This window comes from Meriones unguiculatus, chromosome 12 (assembly GCF_030254825.1).
Source record: "Meriones unguiculatus strain TT.TT164.6M chromosome 12, Bangor_MerUng_6.1, whole genome shotgun sequence".
NCBI lineage: Eukaryota > Metazoa > Chordata > Mammalia > Rodentia > Muridae > Meriones > Meriones unguiculatus.
In genome coordinates, this window is record NC_083360.1 from 94,509,431 (window position 1) to 94,529,026 (window position 19,596).

At 38.1% G+C, this 19,596-nt stretch overlaps 1 protein-coding gene across 2 annotated transcripts in view; it reads right to left on the reverse strand.

Moving 5' to 3' along the window:
- Nucleotides 1–19,596, reverse strand: part of Fancl (FA complementation group L) — a 56,349-nt gene that overhangs the window by 6,515 nt on the left and 30,238 nt on the right. The gene's annotated exons all lie outside the window — the stretch shown is intronic.

Below are 19,596 nucleotides of genomic sequence, written 5' to 3' on the forward strand. Positions count from 1 at the left end.
ACGTTAACCTGGTTTACCAGCAGCAAATCACTTTCCACTTGGGCCTTGGAAGGTTTCCCTTCCACACAATGTGGACTCTGACAGACAGGGCTCCCACCACACATTTCTTTCCTCCCTTTACATTAGCACAATCTTTGTCTCTAGTCTACACATTATCAAGAATGGTGAAACCATGTCGTGCATGTTAGCATATGAGCAGAGATCACATAAAGTGATAAATATATACGAATAAACTTATTGATGTAATATTATCTAATGCATTGAACACACATCTATACATCTACTACAAATTATTCTTTTGCTACGAAATGAAATTAAACACAGTGGTATTCATTATTGGACTAGATTAACTTTAAGCATTGGCAAATTAAGAAGCTTTGTAGACCTAATTAGAACAAAAGTATGAAAATGTGTTTCTTTGGTTGTTGTTGCTTTGTTTTTTGTTGTGCTGTGAATTGAACCAAATATGAAGTCCGTGCTAATGCTAAGCAAGTGCTCTGGTGCTTAACCAGAGCTTAGCTTTATCGCCAACCAAGCTTTGCATTATTTTTTTAAGGATTCGAAACGAAATACAGTTTTTACAATTTGATTTTTAGTCAACCTCTGAAATCGATTTAACATTAACTTTTATGAGAATTAGATTAAATAATTGTGGCTCACTAACTAAGCCACAATTAATTTTAAAATAGAACATATTTTTCCTTTTAGTAAAGGAAAGCATTTTTCCTAAAATATTGTGATGTATTTAAAAGACAGAACTATTTGCTGAAAGTTTTTGTACAGCAGTTTAAGGAGAATTGGACTTCACTGATTCAAGTAACCTAGATATAAACCAAATCCACATTAGGTGACAGAGGGAGCCGTGTGACCTTCAAATGCTGCGGAGTAGTGCTTGCTCACAGGTGCCATCCCAGAACCTGCACTAGGTCTGTCGCATCCAATGAACTGTTGACTCTTTTGGGAGAAATGGTTTCACATCTTCTAAACTACCGAACTTCAAGGGTGAGGCTGAGTGTAAGAATGGGAACCAAACCTTTATGTCTGAAAATAACCATTTAGAACACTAAAGGGAGAATTCCTTTTTTACGGTATGCCACACTTAAGGTGCAAATAAAAGTAACAAAATAAAATAAGTAAACCGTTACACAGCGGGTCCTAAAAGCAGCACACCAGGACCTTGTTCCATCTCTATCTATCTATACCTGTATATTTAACATCTATAAAATTTACTTTTTACCTGGTGTTTAAATCTTATTCCTAAAGAAATAACAAAGCAATTTCATGGCAGCATCTTTTATTTGAAACACACTGGCCCTTTCTCCTACATACAAAAATCCTAACTGCATTCTGAATAATATATTCTTTTAAAATAAGAAAATAGTAATTTAAGAGAAAACCAAACAACATAAATAATCTTCAAACTAGATGTAGGTGGCAGAAAAGGAAACCTTAATGCAACAGCCATTATTAGACTTTCGTAGAAAGACTTTCAGAGTAGATGCACATTCCAGGTAAAGAAGGAAAAGCAGTAGGTTAGCAACCTCAGGGGTGTAGGAGATGGGAATGAAATGATCTCATCAAAAGCCAGAAAACAGAGTCTTGATTGTTTAATTTGATTGTCAAATTAAATATAAACCCCTAGTTTAAAATTATCTAATTAAAATACTGTTGTTATTATTATATGTTAGCAATAATACAGATAGGTCAAAAAATAGTGTGGCCAAAGTTAAAGTTGAAAGCCGTTACTACCGGGAAGGAAGGTCTCTAAGATGCCACTTCGTAATGTGAACAGTGTAAATCTCACCCAAACTATTGATACAGCTGATATATTGATATACTGATAGTCTCTCTGTCAACTTGAAATGTGCAATATAAAATGAAAACTCAAGAAAAAAACAAATGTGAGCACTTTAGTAAGAGTCATAGCCGTAGCTCTTACTAAACATCGTACATCAACTCAAACTGATGGGCTGAGGGTTACTGTATGAAAGCCACCCCTCTTTGAGGAGATCTGGGTATTTCATTTATTTACAACTAAACACAGCCCTTATGATCTCGAAATTCCACTCCAAAAGAAGTGAAAAAGCAAGTAGACAACAACACATTTACAAAAATGCCTAGTGCAGTCATGTTCACAAAACCCCAAACATGTAAAAGTCCACATGCCCTGCCAAAGAAAATTAACAGGAACAAATTCTTAACCTTAACCATCACATATATGAATTCAAAACTGTACTGGGAGCACTACGCCTACATACAAAAGAGCATGTACTATGTGTCTATTTAGATGACATTTAAATAAAGCTCAATTGCGTTAAAATCTAGCAAGGCGATGAGAACACACTGCTACCTGCCAGGACTCTCTAAGTGCAAGAAACCATTTTTCCTGAATGTACTGTACTTTGATATGCCTAAAATAACCTTCCCAGTGTCTAGCTCTAGAACTCTGAACCAAAACCCACTACTTCCTTGTGTAACACAATCCCTTATGCACAAGAAGGCATAATTACACCAAAATTCTTCTCAAAGTACATGTCACTTCCTCCACAAAGATGGGTTCTAAAGATGAGCCATTTATCTTAAGGGCCTACGGGGGAATCTGGTGTGGTCTTGGTCATAGAGACAGCAGAGAGGTCACTTAGAATATTAACTTCCTCCGGTCCTGGTTGTGGGAACATGGGGAAGCCCTGTTTGCAGAGCCCCAAACATACTCCCTCCACCCTCATTCTGAATATAAGGAGTTTCCAGGATGCTGTTGGTCCATATCCACCAGAGTGTATGGCCCACCTTACTTTTCCATATATATATATGTCTGTATTTCTTCACTCCACGTCACCCTAGTTAGGCCAGTCCATAAACTGGACAGTTCATGGCAAAACCATTTCTTCTTTAAGCTGCTTAGTCAGTCTTTTATCACAGCATCAGAAAAGGTAATACAGAAATTAGTACCAGGAGTGGGGTGTTGTTGTGGTGAATTGACCGTGTTGTTTTGGGGAGGACTATGGGAGGTTTAGAACTTTGAGAACTATAAGCCACTGAATGCAGAGCTTAAAGGGCTGTGTTGTGGGGTCTCGGAAGATAAGAATGTTGGGAGAAATACAGATAATGGAGGCCTGATAAATACAGAGAAATACAGATAATGGAGGTGTCAGAGGATTATCAAGACTCTACTGGGGTTGTTTGTTCAATAGTTTATTTGAAGAATCAATGGGTTTTGGTAAACTGAAGCTGAAAAATTTTCATAGCAGAAGACCAGTACCACTGAACTGAAACCTGTGAATTATTAGGAAGAGCTGGGGCTGAAGAATCAATTACGATTAATGAGAGATCAGCATCATTGATGTGAAATCTATGGGAACTATTTTCTCAGGGTCAGAAACAGAAGCTACAGTCCTGGGAAGAAGGGCAAGGCTGCATCTCAACTTGGTAACACAAAAGTCATATACCTACTAGTAGTATTAAAGGCATGAGAGATAAGATTGATGGGGTTATGAAGAGTGGCTGAGGGCTGATACTATGTGTTAGGGTACAGCCACTGTTGCAGTGGAGAATCCAGGATACTGGAGAAGCCAGGACCATGGGATAGCCACCAAGGACAGTAGCAGATATGAAGTGGAGCTGTCCTGAGCTGACAAAGGAAGCTGTATGTGCTTTGGATGGCAGTTTTGGAGAGATGGGGCACTCAAAACCTTTGAAACCCAGAAGAACATGATTCTCAAGACACTGAGCCACAGAATTTAAATTTACATTTCTGGGGTTTGGTTTTGCTCTGGTTTGATTTTTCTCCTATGTCCTGGTCCTCTGGTCCTTCCCTTTTGGAATCAAAAAGTAAAGTATTTTCAATTTTTATTTTCAACTTCATAGGAGTTCACAGTTGAGCGTCTATGGGCTTTTTTTTTTTTTTTTTTGGAGACAGGAATTCTCTGTATAGCTTTGCCTGTCCTGGACTGCTAAAGACTCTTAAAGAGACAACAAACTTTTAAAGGACTGAAAATTTTTAAGCAAAGGGACTTCTAAAGTCATATCATATTTTATATTATTATATTAACATGAGAACCTGGGGACACACACACAAAAAGGTAAGATTGTGGTTAAATGGTAATGTGTTTGTCAAATTGACAAGCAAGGAACTATCCTGGTTGGTGTTTATCGTCAACTTAACACAACCTATGTCACCTGGAAAGAGGAAATCTCAACTGAAGAACTACTTAAATCAGTAGTTCAATCTGGCCTATGTGTGTATATGAGGGAGCATTTTCTTATTTGCTAATTTGATGTAGGAGGGCCTGGCCTACTGTGGGTGGGTACATCCCTAGACAATTGGTCTGAACTATGTAAGAAGGCACACAGCATGAGCCAAAGAGCAAGCAAGTAAGCAGCCTTCCTCCACGGTTCCTGCTACTGCTCCTGTTTTATGAGCCTGCTCTGACTATCATGAATGACAGACGACCTGGAAGTGTAAGCTGAAATAAGGCCTTTTCTCTCAACTGCTTTTAGTCAACATATTTATCATAAGCAACTAAAAGGAAACAAGGATACCTAGACTTATAGCTACTTACATATAAATATGTACACATTATGGGCTAGGATCTACATATAAGGGAAACGATGTTTGTTTCCTTTCTGAATGTGGGTGTCCACACGTAATGTTATATGTTCTAAAACCATCAACTCCCCTGCAAATTTCATATTTCACTTCTCTTTGCAGCTGAATAACATTCCACCTTCTATGTAAATTTTCTTGATTTCATATATATTACATTATCATTATCTACTAATCTGTAGGTGACATCTAGGTTGGTTTCATTTTCTTAGTACTATGAGTAGAGTAGCAATACACATAGACGGGCAGATATTTTTGCAGTAGGCTATGGACTTCGCTGAGTACATGTATAGGAGTGAAATATCTAGGTCATATGGCACTTTATTTTTATTTTTTGTAGACTCTCAACATTGATTTCCATAGTAAGTGTATTAATTTGCACTCCCATCAGTGTGAATAAGGGCTGCTTTTTCCTACACCCTCCATTGCATTGATATATATTGTCAGACATCTTGATGACAGTCATTCTTACTGGAGTAAGGAGAGATCTCAAAGAAGTTTTAATCTGGTTTTGATCTCTAGGAACAGTGAAGAGTTTTTAAATTTTATTGGTCATTTGTGTTTCTTCTTATGAAAATTGATTATTTAATTAGTCCATTTTTTAACTGGCAGTTTTATTTTCTTGGTGTTTAATTTATGCTTTTCTTTGCCAATTCTGAATATTAGCCCTTTGTTCTGAGTACAGCTGATATACATATATATATTGTTTTTTTTTTTTTCTCTCCTCTTCTGTGGACTCTTTCTTTGGTTGATGTTTGGGTTTGGTTTTAGTTCTGTGCACAACTACTTTGATGTGGTCACATCAGTTGATACTGAGGCTAGTTCCTATGCTATTGAAATTTTGTCCAGAAAATTCCTGCCTACTCCAGTGTCTTGAGAAGTATTCCCTATATTTTCCTCTAGCAGTCAGATTCAGCACTTCAGGTTCAAAATTAAGGTATGTGATCCATTTCAAACTAGTTTTCATATAAGCTAAATGATATGTATCTAATTTCATTCTGTGACTAGAAATCCTCTCTTACTCGAAATAGTATTCAAAGTCTTAACTACAGCAATTAGAAAAGAGAAAGACATTAAAGGGATAAAAGAAGTCAAACTGTCCTTATGTGTGGCTATGACTCTGTACTTAAAAGACATTACAGAATCTACAAACAAACACTTTGATTTAATAAAACTGTACAATAAAGCTGCATGATACAAAATCATTATAAGAAGCAGGCAAATATGTGTCAACAATGTAATTTCAGAGAAATAAATTAGAAAAAAACCTCATTCAAAATAACTTTAAAATAAAAGAAAAAGAAAAAAACATTAAGTACGTAGAAATACACACCTAATCAAAAAAATGAAAGACCTCTATAATAAAATGATCAAGACATTAAAAAAGAAAGTTAAAGAAGATATCGGAGGACCAAAAGACCTTACACTGCCTGGATTAGCAGAGTTACTGTTGTCAAAATGGCTATACTAGCAAAATTAACCTACAATTTTAACGAAGTACTCTTAAAAATTCTGATATCATACCTTGAAAAGAAGATAGTCTTATTTCACAAATAAAGGTAGGGAAACAGTATGAACCAGTAAAAAGATGAAATTAGATACACATCTTTCATCTTGTATAGTATTATAATTTTGGAATTGTTATATGAGCTTGTAAAAATTGAACCCATTTATGAGATTGGTCCTATAGAAGAAAACATCTTCAATCTAAGATAGTCAATTTCAAGTCTTATTACATATCAACGACACTAAGACACTCTAAAGTATGTCAAGTAAGATCACAGACTATGTTAAAATCTCTAGTCCCACACTATGCTAAGTCAGTTGTATCTTTCTCAGCAAGTGTCTTAGTTATGGTTTCTTTCTTTGTTTTTCTTTCTTTTCTTTCTTCCTTTTATTGTCTTTCTTTCCTTTAGTTCTTCCTTTTTTCTTTTCTTTTGGTTTTTTGAGACAGAATTTCTTTGTGTAGCCGACTGGCCTCTAACTCAAAGTGATCTGCCTGCCTCTGCCTCCTTGTGTGCTGGGATTACTGACATGCAACACCATGCGTAGCTTAGTTATGTTTTTTGTTTTGTTTTGTTTTTTTTTGTTTGTTTTGTTTTGTTTTGGGTTTTTTTACTGTGAAAAGACACCATGACCACAACTCTTATAAAGGAAAACAGTTAGCTGGGGACTAGCTTACAGGTTTAGAGGTTTAATCCATTATCACCATGGTAGGAAGCATAATAGCATGCAGGCAGACATGAGGCTAGAGAGGTAGTGAGCCACTATGCCTGGTCTGAGCTTCAAAGCCTGTCCCCAGTGACACACTTCCCCCAACACCACCACAGGTACTTCAACAAGGCCAAACTTTCCAACTGCCACTCTCTATAGGCCAATCATTCAAACCCATGAGTCTATGGGGGCCATACCTATTCAGATTACCACAGCCCACTTCCTAGCCACCACGGCCCAATAGCCATAACATAATGAAGAAATTCATTCAGTCCAACTTCAAAAATCCCCATAGTCTATACAAGCCTCAAACTAGTTTAAAAGTCCAAAGTGTCTTCTGAGAATAATGCATTCTCTTAACTGTACTTCCCTGTAAAATCAAAATGAAAGAGCAGATTACATAAGTCTAACATATAATGGCACAGAATATACATTAATATTCCAAAAGGGAGCAAAGTGAGGAGATACTGGGCCTTAGTAAGACCCAAAACCGGTTGGACAAACTCTAAACTCTGATCCCCATCTCTGATGCCCAGTGCTTCTCAGATCTCCACTCCTTTCTGCTCTGCTGAATACAGCACACTTCTTCCTCTGGGGCTGGTTCCTCTCCATGAAAGCAGCTCTCCTCAACAGGTATCCCTCAGCTCCAGCATCTCCAACATTTTGCAGTCTCAAAGGCAACCCAGGCTTCACTTTCACCTGCCATGTGCCTGGCCTCTGAGGCTTTCCTTGGTCAAGGAGGGAGATTCTATAACCCCTTTCTTGAAAGCCAGAACCATGTGGCCAAAGCTGCCCAGTTCTGCTGCTTGCTGGGGCTGGAACATGGCTCCATGTTCAATTACATCTTCACCAACTTTCTACTTAGGATGGTTTCCTTCATTGTCTACACTTGAAACTCACTTTGTAGATATTAATATCTACTGGCTGGCCTCAAATATTAAGATCCAGCTGCTTCTGCCTCAGAAGTGCTGGGATAAAGGCATGCAACACCACACGTGGCTCTTAAACTCTTCTTCAATTCCTTTTCACAAGATGGAAGCTTAGCTGGGTAGGATCTTGTCTTGAGCTCACCACTCCCTTTATTCCATTTAGCATCAAGATTTTCTGTTTATCTCCTTGAACACAAGACTTAGTTCCATTCCATTTCCTGGTATCCCTTTTATCCTCAAATTAAACATTTTTAAAAATTAATTTATTTATTCACTTTATATCCTGATCTTAGGTCCCCCTCCCTCTTCTCCTCCCAGTCCCACCCTCTCTCCCTTCTCCCCTAAGCCCCCTCCATTAGTCCTCAGAAAAGGGGAGCCACACACACCCCCAGTAAGCCACCCCAGCTCATCACATCAGGACTGAGTGAGTCCTCTTCCCTGTGGCCTGGAGAGGCAACTTTCCTTTTTCAGCCTAATCTTCTTATTACATAGATCTGCATAAGTGTGGCCACTAATAAACACACAATACAGTCCACACAAGGCTGTTTTGAAATCTCTGCAAACACAATCCAAAGCTCTTCAATTTAGCCTCTGGCAGAGTTTTTGGACAAGGGCAGAAAACTGCCACATTCTTAACCAAAATACCACCAGAATAGTCTTTAGGCCACATTAAAACATTCTACTCTAGAACCTTTTGGGCCAGGTCCCCAGAGTTCAAATAACCCCTCAGCACACTGTCTTCCAGGTTCCAACTAGGATGGTCCATTAAGACCCATTTAAAGTGGCCAACTGCTTTTCTAATCCAAAATCCCAAAGTCTACATTCCTCCCAACAAAAGCATGGTCAGGCCATACCTTCATACCAACTTCTGTCTGAGAGTTTCTATTGCTCTGAAGAGACACAATGATCAAGGCCACTCTTATAAAGGAAAATACTGAGTTGGGGCTGGCTTACAGTTTCAGAAGTTCCTGAAGTTCAGTAGAGAGCAGGAAAAGCAAAGTAAGCCATTAGGCTTGGTCTGAGCTTCTAAAACTTCAAAGTCCATCCTCAATGGCATATTTCCTCCAACAATGCTACACCTGCTCCAACAAGACCACACCTCCCAATATTGCCACTCCCTCTGAAACAAGATTTCAAACACATGTGGGCCATTTCTATTCAAACTACCATAGCAAGTAATTCAATCTCAGCTTCATATGGTAGCTGGCTTTCCTTCACACAAGATGATTACTTTGTAAATGGAGAAGGTTTACTTTTACTCAGTTTTGGAGTTAACAGTCCAAAACTGGAAAGCACCATTGCTTTGACCAACTCATGAGAGAGTGGATTAACAATAGGGGTTTGGGTAACATATGGAGAAGTAGACTCCTCATACACACCTAGGAAGTAAAGGAGATAGAGGAAGAGACCAAGGTCCTTCAACTCCCTTCAAAGATGCCCCAACAACCTAAGTGCTTTCCACATACTACAAGTCCTGACACCTTCCAACGGCACAACTCTGCAAACCAAGTGTTTAACATATAGGCCTTTAGGGGATACTCACCCCTACCACAGCACTTTTGCACTATGGATCCTTCCAAGATTTGAGAAGGATAAGACATATAAAATGCCAACTGCTCAGTATATAGTGTGTGTTTATACTTTTAAAGCAAGTATTTTTATATATAATGTATATCCTCATTAGGAAATAGCAAATAAAAAATATTTGTACCAAATTAAACTATGAATACTGACATTATTGACATATAAAAGGTTATTTCAAACATCAGTAAAATGGAAATGAACAGACAATAATATAAAATGAGGATGAAATCATTTCCTAAAGTCAGCAAGCATACAATCTAACAGAAATATCACCTTATGAATTGGACATCACTTTTCTAATTGCAGAGCTTCATGGTGAGCAAAGAAAAAGTTTCAGAGTTGGGAAATGAGGAAGAATAAATGAAGTGCCTGGAATATCTGAATTATCCAAAGTAACTTTTCCTCCAATTGACAGCTCACTGCCATGCTCTCACTTCTCTCTTATTATCTGGCAGTGCTCCCATGATTTGTGATGCTCCATGGCAGAGCCGCAGGGAAGAGGGGGACTATGCTGCAGATCCTATGGGACCTGCATCCACGTCCTTAACCCTTTCCAAGTAACTAATCTTAGCGAATTTGCTCAAACAACTTTATTCCATTTTTTCACTAGTTCCTAATTAGGATTGTTTAATAAGCACACACAAATATCAAATTAAAAAACAACAACAACTCAATATTCAAACAGAAGGCTACATGCACTCCCAAACCAATAAACTCACAAAGGCAAAAAGTATCTGAGAATCAAAACAACACAGAATTCTTTCAGCTAAATCTTGGTATGGTAGGAAGAGAAATGCTAAAAAACAATGTCTTCAAGCATTTTCCATCACAGATAGATATAAAGACAGAGATAGGGGACAGAGAGAAAGAGGAGATGGAGTAAGAAGACAATGACTCTGAAACACTAGGAGAAATATGAAGATTATCTACAAATATGGCTGCCAAGAGCATTTGATTTCACCTACTTGAAAGTTTTCACTGTAAAGGACCGTCTGAAGTACACCAAGCACAAAATACCTATTATTAATGTAGAGTGGAGCTGAGATAGGAAGAGGGGCTAACAACTCAAATAACTCTATTATGTGTCTTATTTAGAATTACTATTGTGATAAAGCACCAGAACCAAAGAAACTTGGGGAGAAAAGGGTTTGTGTGGCTTAAGTTTTCATATAAACATTCACCGCTGAAAGAAGTCAGGATAGGAACTCAGACAGGGCAAGAACCTGGATGCAGGAGCTGATGCAGAGGCCATGGAGAAGTGCTGCTTACTGGCTTGCTCCTAGTGGCTTGACCAGCCTGCTTTTGTAGAACCCAGAACCACCAGCCTAGAAATGGTACCACCTGCACCGGGCTGGGCCTTCACACTTCACACATCAATCCTTAATTAGAAAAATGCCCGATTGGCTTGCCTGCTTACAGCCCACGACCCTGGAGGCATTTTTTTAATTGAAGTTCCTGCCTCTCAGATGACTATAGCTTGTGTCAAGTTGACATAAAACTAGACAAATGTCTGTAGTGATTTCAAACACATAGTTTAAAAGGGAGGAACAGATTATGAAGTATGAGCCAATGAGTAGAAAGGTAGACAAAAATTTTATTTGTTTCATGACTAGACAAGGTACCTTAAAAAAATTTATGCTTAACCTTCTATCACACCATCACCTGGAAGTGATGTGTGCTTAAGTCTAAACAAACCAACAAACCCCACAAACTAATACAGGTTCCTAAAATGTTTAGAAATATTTTTATATTGTTCTACAAATTAAGTAGAGATAGGAAGTTAGTGCCTCCAACCCACTGTTACTCAATCAGATGCTACAGAAAGCTGTCCACATAGAGATGACAAGTCAAATGAACAACTGTGAGGAAGGTTACAACTTTCTAAGGCCAAACAAACCATCTGTAAGAAGCCTAGTCCTGCTTTTTATGAAGGGAGTTCAAATACAGGCCGGCAGCTGAAGTTCTCAGAAAGTCAGGTATTGTTGCACACGTTTTGTTCAATTTGAGAAATAGTCAAACAATTGAGAAGCAAGATTCCTTTTAAGGCAAATGACTAGACTTTTTAAGTGTCCTCGGTGTATGCGCACACTTGCCTTCACCGACACTATCTATAGCATATAATGATGTCTATTTATGTAAGTCTAAGATGCCCTGGAAAGCAAAGGCTCAGACAAGGGTTTGTGTGAGGGAAGGTGTTAGCTCTGGACTTAAGGAATGGAAAAGGGGCACTGGAAACAGTGAAATACAGCAGGGACTAGACAAAACCAGGGCATCCTTTGGAAATGGTCCTGTGGCAATAAAAACACTGATAGGCTCAAGGGGGAAGTTCTCCTTACTGCCCTCCCATCCCTTCCATCCAGGGAGCCTTTATTTCCTTGTTTCCACTCTCTGCTGATTGACTGTCATAGGGGCATTACATTTCATAATATCGGTGTGTCCCTCCCACACACATAGCCCCCCATGTCTCCTACAAGACTCCTGGACTCAGTGCTGGGAAAGCCCTGGAGAGAAGGAGACTATGCCATTGTGAAGCTGAAGGAACCAACATAGCTGAGTATGGCTGAGGGAGGGAAGGACATCATTAAGTGACACCAGTTCACTTCTGTAAGATTTCACTAAGTGTTTCCAAAATTGTTCACCACAAAAAAATCAGCTTATAGACAGGCATAATGGTAGTAAAAATGCAAAACAGAATCTCTGCCTACTTGGCAGAAACACTGTCTACTTGGGATTTGAGAGTTCCTTATATAATGTAAACATAAGCACATTATTAGTATGAGTGAAAAACTTCTCCTAACCTATATGCTGCCTTTCCATAGTCATAATAGCATGCTAAAGGAAAAGAAATTTTTAATTTTGACAAAGTCCAATTAGCAACTTGTTCCCTCCTGAATGTTGTCACTGGGTAAGTATCAAGCATCTTTCTGACCTAAAGCTTCAAATACTTTCTGGGTTTGTCCCAAGTGTTGGAGCTTTACACTAGGCTTATTATCCATTCTGAGTTCATCTTTTGTGAGTCAGAGCTCAGCCTTTGGCACATAAGCCTCCAACTGTCTCCACATCATTTGGTGCAAAGACTTTCCGTGCCGTGCCCAGTATGTGCGTCTTGGTGAGCACAGGTGTCTGAGTCTGTTCTGCACCGTGCGCTCTACTGACCTACTGCCCACCTTTCTGACACCACATTATCTTAAGAAAAGCAGATCTCTAAGTCCTTAGACCACTTGTGGTTATTCCTCCACACGAGTTCTTCAGAGTTGTTTGCCTATCAATATCTTTTGTGTTTTGATATGATGTTAAAATAATTATAAGTGTCACTAGGAATAAACAAATCTTGTTATTGGGCTTTTATGAAATCCATAGGTCAATCAGAAGAGAACTGACATTTTAACGACACTGAATCTTCCAACTCACAGACATGGTTCCCTCTGCATTAAGAATGTGAGAAAGTGGGCGGGTACTTCAGCAGAGATGCATAGCTGTCAAGCTCATAGACAGATGCCTCACTATTAGTCATTAAGAAAATGAAAATGAAACGCATTTAGGATACCATTAAATGTCCACCTAGGTAACTAAAATGAAGGTAGCTGAGCATAGCAAGGATCAGTAAGAAAGATGCTGAGCAGGAAGTTTCAAACACCACTGTTAAAAAGGTAAAAGAGTACAACACTGAAAAATACGTTGAGAATTCCCTAAGAAGTTAAAGATACAATGCCTATAATATTGTCTCCGAAATATGCACTCAACAGAAATGAAAACATTACATAATGACACATGCTATTTACAGTAGCTTTGTTGTCCCTGTTGATAAGTTCCTAACTGTTTATCCAATACAGTGGTTAGCCCTGAAATGAGGGGTGTTGGAAGGAACACACAGGGGAGGGCTTGGAGGAAGGAAAAGATAAGGAGGGAAATGATGTGATTATGTTTCATTAAAATAAGAAGGGTTTAAACTGTACTTATGGTTATGTGCACATTCATGTGTAAATGCAAATGAGCATGTGTCCAGAGCAGTAGTGTGTAGATCAGAGGCTAACCCGGGTGTCAGTCCTCACCCTGGATCTTGTTTGAGACAAGATCTCATTCTTGTTTTGCTGCTGTACTTGCTGGGTTAGCTGGCTTGCCAGCTTCTCCCCACAGAAACACTGGGATGCAGATGCTTTCACTGTGTGTCCAGTTTTGATGTGGGCTCTGGGAATTTAAACTCAAGTCCTCATCCTTCCAAAGCAAGCACTTTTAGCTAGGGAGCCACTTCCCCAACCTAACAGCCTAGGTAACTTCTGAAAAGTTGTATCCGCAGACAAGGTAATGGCAGCAAGTGATATGTCCATAAACACTTCACAATAACAATGCCTGAGCTATATGGAGGCATGGCGAACCTCCTCAAAGCACTTACACGAAGGAAAGAAACCCGGCACCGGAGAGTACGCAAAAAACACCACAGTGACAAGAACAAGAGGAGGGGTGAAGACAGAGGGAAGAGACGGGACTACAAAGTGGAAGGAGGGGTGTGAAGGTAGTGGATATGTTAACTTTCTTGAGAGTGGAAAAGATTTCATGGGTGGTTGTTTGTCAAAACTCACCCAATTATACATTTTAAATTGTTCCACTTATTTTGTCAATTACAGCTCAATAAAACCTGTTCCAGAAACACTTGCTGTGATCTCTGGATAGTAACAGATCAAGCGGTACTTTTTGCAATGTTTTCCTTAACAATTAAAAACTTAGGCAAAAATAACAATAGTCTTTACAGCTAAGAAAAGACAAAAGTATAACTGGCTCATATACACTCACAGAGATAATGAGATCTTATCAAATGCATAGTACATTGGAGGAAGAAGAAAGATATATACACGGGAACGAAGACACTGGCTCTTGCCCCATAGCTGTTATTAAGTCATGTTAAACCACAAAAGCACTTAAGCATTAAAGTGTGAATACTGCCAGTCTCAAAGTACAGGGCTTTTTATCTTTAAAAGCTTTTTGTTACTGTTCTAATACCTGAAGAGAAGCAATAACGGCAGTCACTTCAGCAGATCTCAGAATATAACATCTTCCTCTTAAGCACTATTATTTCCAGTGTTTTAACAATGTTCACATACCCTGGAATGTGAGCTTTTGTGCTCTGATGACACTTAAATTAATAGCATAATTTTCTAGTACTTGCAACAGTTGCTTCTCATTCTGATTTTTTTATATTTCTCTATAACACTGGCAGATAAACCCTCTAATAACCATTTTTATCTTTGGGAGGCTCAAAAAACTTACATAGAATATGAAAACATGAAGAGATTAAACTCCAGAAATTTAATTTTAATGTTGACTGCAATATTTCCAATCAGGTGTCTTTAAATAAATCTGGATATCCAGTTCATTTGATTTTAGCTACATTTCCAACAAGGTCTTCACCTGTATCTGTAGTTATATCTGTGACTGAATCTATTCAACCCATGTTTCCCATTGAGAGAATCCACCAAGGACTTGTCTCTCTCTGCTGATACAATTTCAACTGCAACTGACCATTTCAGGTATTTGTTCCTGTTTCAATCTGGTGGAGAAGCTGTGTGCCACCTGGGATATAGGAAACAGAATCACCTCATGTTTGACCAGGCAGCTGAAGCAATTTCACTGAGAAAGTCGGTCAAGATCATGTTGAAGGTAAGTTGGCACTTTTAATAGTGTGTAACTAACCACGTTGCACACTACTAAAACAAAACAACAAAAAGCAAAACCTGTTTGAGTCAGTTAGTAAAAAAAGAATAACAGTAATGTAGTCTAACTTTATCTGTTTATGTGACATATGTGTAGTGTGTGTGTCTATGCACATGTGTGTAGAGACATCTGGAAGTTGGAGGTCAATACCAGGTCTCTTCTTATCACTTTCTACCCCTCCCCTTTTTTTTGGACAAGGTCTTCCTCTGAACTTGGATCTCCCAGATTCAGCTAGATGGCTGATCCACAGGATCCAAGGATCTGTCTGATTTGTCATGGACAAGTGCCACCATGCTTAAACTTTACATGGTACTAGAAATTCAAGCAGGTCCTCGGCTTGTGCAGTAACCACTACCAATGGAACTACCTCTGCAGACCAGTCTAATTTTGTTTTATTGTGTCTGATAAAGAAAAAGCCCTGATAAAGAAAAAGCTAAGTAGAACTTTTTCTCATGCATATCAAACATAAAATAAAGAAATTAAAGTGAAGACTAACAGAACTTGTGCATGCTGGCTGCTAATCTTGCTCACACAGCAAGAGACAAGGCACTAAGTACACTGACAACATTTAAAATACACAATTTTCTGTTGCTTCTAGTGTCCCCTCCTCTAGCTCTGCTTCCCTCTCCACCTGCCTACAGAACTACTCTGGCTTTTAATATTCAATTTCTATCACACACACGAGTGCAGGAGGCATTTCCTAACAGAAAGTACTAGTGTGTCTCACACATTTCATAACTAATCACCATTCTGTTTCCAACCTGCTAGACTTATCTTCAAACAGTTTTTTTTTTCAAAAGGATGTATTAAGGTGCTTTCATTAAAAAATAATAGTAATAATTAGTGTGTATGTGCAAATGCTACAGTGCACCATGGAGGTCAGAGGACAACCTGTGAGAGTCAGTTCTCTGCTTTAACTCCATGAGTACTGGAGACTGAACTCAGGTCCAGCTCACCAGATTTGGTGCAAACATGCTAATGTGATGCCACAAAGGAAGGCTTTAGAATATGCAGTACCCTCATGCATAAGCACACTAATACACAAGCATTCTGAATTCATCCCAGGATACAGGGAAGATTGGAGAACAGAGGAGGGACAGTGGTGGCAAATCTGGGTAAAGTACAATGGTGCATAGAGACACCACTATGAAAAATCATTATCTTGTATGCCCACTAAAAATTAATTCATGTAACTACAAATAGATACAGCATATGAACTTACTAGAAAGGAGCTTTGGCAAAAACAAAATATGATAGAAGATGTTAATAAATTGTATATACGCTTCACTGATTTTAGCTAAAATAATTTCTTATCCAACAGTATTTTAAAATAGAAATCATAACACTAAAAAGCCACTTGGGATCTGGTGTAGTTTTCTTCTACTTGAGGCACCTGCTATGTATGAATATGCTATCAATTAATGCTAAACATTAAATATTAGTTTAAAAGCAGCAATATGTTAACCAATAAAAAGTAAGACACTCATCTTTTGTCCATGTTCAAGTACATCATTTATTTAGTCATTTTTCATATCCACACAGCTTGCTGAAATTGAGGCATTTCTTGTTACTCATCTATGTCTCATTATGGAACATCCTCCAATTCTGAAAACCTTGAGAATCCTTAAGGTCACTGTCACTCAACATACGAGCTATCCCTAGATAGATATACAATGCCCATAGACATGACAGACACTTCTTTTCTTTGAGCTCTATGTTAAGAGCTTTGCACAAACTTTTACATTTGTGTTACACTTAACAATTCAAAAGTACTTTTGTTCATAATCTCAACTTTTGTCAAATGCAGTCTCTGACACAATGGTCAGACAGGATCTGATCCAGCCTATTAGATTCTGGTTAAATTATGAAGGTTACTATGAAGATCTTTAATCAAGTCTGGCTTACTAACAGGAACAGGTACATCATTTCAGATGTGACTTAAGGTGGCAAAAAGGCATCTGATAAACAGCCTGTCGCGTTGCAGAAGTCTCTGTCTCCATTCACAGAAGACTTTTATTATTGCACAGAAGTATCTCTTATGCACAGACCCCAAATTTCCTAATAAGCTTAAACTAACTGATCATTTTGGAAATCAGTAGCAATTTTCCCTAATATAAAAGTCAATGGTATCGATCTATCTGTCCTCCAAAGTCATCTACTCATATATGAGTGTGTGTGTGTGTGTGTGTGTGTGTGTATCATTAGGTCTCTTGGGGAGTGTGTTAAATGAAAAATAAATATACTGAACTACTCGTTGCTTATCTTTTCATAGTATACATATTAACGAGAGAAACACTGAATATCAATACTAAACTTATAATGGAATTATTTGCTGAATATCAAGACATTAGAAAATATGTTTGTGAGACACAGGCAGACTAAAACAAACAAAAACCCAGCCAACTTGATTTCCACAGTATAAAATTAAAGATAATTTGAACAAATAGTAATATAGCACATGAACATATAATATCACGAATTACACTTCCACAGTTTGAATCCCAAATATTCCTCCAAAGGTGTACGTATTAAGGCTTTAATAATATTTTCTAGAATGGTAGTGCTGGACAGTAGTAGAAATTCTAATGAGGGATCTGGTAAGAGGTCTGGGGCCTCTAAGAGTCATTATCTCAGGACAGGTAGGACCCTTATTCCTTTTCTCATTTTGCTAAACCACACATACCAGACACTTAAAAGTAGTGGATCCTACTGGAGCACAGACTCTTGTTTTCAAAACTTAAGCCAAAACAAATCTCTATCCTTTTAAATTGATTATCTCAGGCATTTATTCCAGTGATAGGAAAACCAAATAACACAAATATTAAAAGGACATACTAAATAGATTAAAGTGGTTGACACTGGAGAAAAAGATGTGGAAAAGAAGGCAGAAAAACACTACTTTATCTAAAACAGAAAAACATAAATAAAACTATATCTTGAACCCTGATTCAAACTATTCATGTTAACTTTTACTTTTATAGAAAATTAAAGTAATAGCTTATCCACACTATGATAAAATGCAGTGGCACAGACTGTATTTACACCAACAAAACAAATCTTCACCAAGGAGCAAATTAAATAAAGATGCAGAACACCTGGATGAAGAAGGGAAGGCACTCTATAAGGACCTAATAAAACAGATAGGCATCAGGTTGAGTGCTGGGAACACACAGTCTTTATTTCATGGACATACACCAACTCTATTTTGAAGAAAATTTCCATGAACCTGAGGAATATTTGAATAAATGCACATTTTATTATTGACATTTTAGAAATGGCAAAGCATAGTTCTACACTGTGCATAAAGATGTATAAGGTGACTATAATTTTCTAATTTTGCTTCTTTGCGTGCCACCGCCATATTTTTTTTTTTTTTCATTTAAAGCCTGGTATTTTTAAAATAGATAATATTAGGGGAAAAAAACCATGAAGAAGAAGAAAGGCAGCTCACAGGCAACTGCGTCCAACAAACCCCTTTACTCCTTCAATGTACTCTTCCTATCACATTACAGAATTTAAAAAACAAAACAAAAAAACGGCTTTTTCTTTGCTTTTACCTTTTATTTGTAATGCTACAATGACAAAAATAATACTGCGAATAAAGCAAAAGTATGTATAACTAACTAATTTAGGAGCAAAAAATCTGGTTCTGTGAGTTTTCTGACCAAATCAACAAAGGAATGATAAAAGGAATAAAGCCTAATGGCGTAGAACTCCCATGGGTTTCTTAGAGCATAGCTGTGTTCTGTGGGCCTTGATAAAGTTGTGTTTCTTTAACAAAGTCTATTTCCTTGAACAACTTGTGAAGACGGAAAGTTGAAGAATGTATGAACTGAGGTAAAGGCAGGCAAGAGACACATAAAATTATACAGTTTAAGGGCCAAGTATAGCAGCTCACCACTCACTGGCAAACTACACTCAGGATACTGAGGCAGAAGGCTTGCCTTAAGTTTCAGGAGCCCTGGAGCTCCAAGACAACCCAGCCTATACTGTCCAGCCTGTCTCAAAAAACAGAAAAACAAAAACAAAGCAAAGCAAAGCAACAGTGAAGTGTAAACGGAAGTGGGGACGCTCACCTGCAGGTCTGCAGCTTTGAGGAAATGACTGTGTTCCCTGCTGTGCAACAGGGCTCTTTCTTTAATTACACTCTTCAGTCATCAGAGGATCGCCTGTCAGAGCTTTATCACTAGTTTCACTTTTCTTTTTCCATGGCACTGTCCCAGGAGGATTTCATTTCTCCATGGTAGGAAATATCCAGGCCATTGCCTACAGCAGCTGATCAGATCTAAATATCCCACTGCCTGTGGCAAGGCTACTTCCCCAAATCTGCACTTAATGACACATTTTCAAGCAGAAAACAGTCTGTGACCTGGACAAAATGACTGTCATTTCCCCCTAAATATCTGACATTAGCACATTCTAATCTATCAGTTGACAATAATGACATATATGGCCTGTGTGTAAAATCTTAAAGGTAACATATTTCACAGCACATATGATAGGAGGGAGATACTGTTTTTACACACAATACTAAAATCTACAAGGAGCCATTACTGA